The sequence below is a fragment of the Danio aesculapii genome, unplaced genomic scaffold (genome assembly GCF_903798145.1).
Source record: "Danio aesculapii unplaced genomic scaffold, fDanAes4.1, whole genome shotgun sequence".
NCBI lineage: Eukaryota > Metazoa > Chordata > Actinopteri > Cypriniformes > Danionidae > Danio > Danio aesculapii.
In genome coordinates this window covers 25,001-27,500 of record NW_026613756.1, presented here as the reverse complement: position 1 = coordinate 27,500, position 2,500 = coordinate 25,001, and positions in this window count along the sequence as shown.

The following is a 2,500-nucleotide window of genomic DNA, read 5'->3' as shown; positions in this document are numbered from 1 at the left end:
AAGTTACTAATAATGGCACATCTGATCACTGATCACGTGGTGAATGTTAATCCATCATCTACACGTTTCCAAGAGTGGATAAAAGACTTCCAGTGGCTTCAGGTCCGCTATGAAAATAACTAAAGCGTTCACTGGAGAGTCTGTGGGACGGGGTTTGGTGACAGAGTTTGCACTGAATCTACACATTATAAGCGTGAGAGGTACTGTTTACTGCTTCATTTAATCCTCACCATGCTGTCAGACGTGCAAGAGGCAGCTATACGTAACACAGCTCATGAACAGACCGTTACTGCTATTAAGATGACGTGCAAATAAAGAGTTCTATATCAATATAAATGCGGGGTGATGGATCGTCATGCCGGCTCAGCATCATGAGGTTTATCAGCTATCGTGATGGACGATGGCATCGTCTATCGGCACAACCCACAGGTGAAACCGTGACATTTTGATCCAAGATTATCATACCATCAGAATCTTATACCAGCCAATGCCTACACACACACACACACACACACACACACACACACACACACACACACACACACACACACACACACACACACTCTCTCTCTCCAGTGTTCAACACTCTGCATACTGTGTTCATTTCCTAAGAGAAGTCTCACATTTGCAGGATCACTGGATCACTGGGTCATCCTCTTATCATACACACACTACAGGACCATCATCAGCAGCACATGATACACAACGCTTCAATAAACAATCATTACATACTGCTGTTTAATATATGATACAGGTTTGATTATGGTGTATACATCAGTGTAGAGGGAGCAGGACAGACAGAGTCCTTTAATCATGTCACAGGTTTACTGTAAACAAATAAAACATCTGCAACATCTTGACATGTGACATGTTTTATACACGAGAACTTCATTCACTTTACAGCTTAGTCCCTGATTTATCAGGGGTCACCACAGCGGAATGAACCATCAACTATTTCAGCACATGTTTTACACAGCAGATGTCCTTCCAGCTGCAACCCAGTAGTGGGAAACACTCATACACAATCATTTACACACACACTCATATACTACGGCCAATTTAGTCCATCAATTCCCCTATTTGGACTTTGGGGGAAACTGGAGCACCGGGAGGAAACCCACACCAACACAGGGAGAACATGCAAACTCCACACAGAAACACACACTGACCCAGCCGAGACTCGAACCAGAGACCTTCTTGCTGTGAGGCAAACTTGCTACCCACCGCGCCACTGTGCAGCCCACCGTTCATCATCTACAGATGTGATATGGTCCATCAGTGTCCTGCAGCAGTTATTGATCACTCTGAGCGCTCGTATCAGCTGATCGTCTCATCATGATCATTAGTTTCTCTTGTGTGCTTTGACCTGGTTAAAGACTCTAGGACGCACTCCATTTTCCTCATCACTACCCCAGCAGAGCAGAAGACATGTCTTGCGCATGTGTACACCCTTTCTCATTGGCTGGACACATTTCCCCAACATTTCTCAGAACATTCAAGTAGTCCAAACGCCACTGCTCTAGCTACAGTAACCAAACATCTATTCCTAACCATTAGACACTACCAAGATCAGTATGAGATCTCAGCAGCACCGGTTTCACACTCCTTCACACAAACCTCCAATGATCAATCAGTCTGCAAACCTGATGAAAAGGCGGCAGGTCTGTGTTGTTCTGTGCCAGTATGGATGGAGGAGGTCAGCAGTGGCTCTCTCTCACACTCTCAATAGATTTGACTCTAGATTTGGGTTTGCTGTCATGTTTACAGTATTTAATTGGGCTCTTTTTGCTTTGTTTTCTAGTATTTCAGTTTTCAGCCACAGTTTGTAAAATGTCGAGGATTTCATACAATTTTAATGAAAGCTTTTCCTATTCTGGATCCAAACCTTTGCAAAACAGCCTACATTGAAGGACAACATACGGCACTGGCCATAGGCTGCTGGTGCACAGATCCACTGAGCTGTGTATTTTGTTGTCTGTTGTGTAATGACTGATTAAAGAGCTCATATACTTGTTTGCAAGTCGTGTTGTTTGAAGGCGAGATTAGCTTTTGTTGCATATTTTAAATGTTTTAGAGCCTTTAGCAAGCACAACGGGTCATCTTGACCATGAGTGCTGCTGTTTAGGCCTGTGTGTTCACGGCTTTATAAATGTGGAGTTTCAGCTGACAACGGCATCAAACCAATCAAGAATAACTGTAATGAACACTGACGGTATTTCAGATCTAATGTGTGTGTGTGTGTGTGTGTGTGCGTGTGTGTGTGTGTGTGTGTGTGTGTGTGCGTGTGTGTGTGTGTGTGTGTCCTTAGTTGCAGCTGGACTCTTTCCTCCATGGGAAACTCCAGACCACTTCCTGTTTCTCAAAGAGAGCCGAATGCGCGCACACACACACTCCAGCCCGTGGGGTCAGAGGTCAAGCAGGACATCTGAGAACAAACCGACACAGACAGACACACACACACACACACACACACACACACACACACACACACACACACACA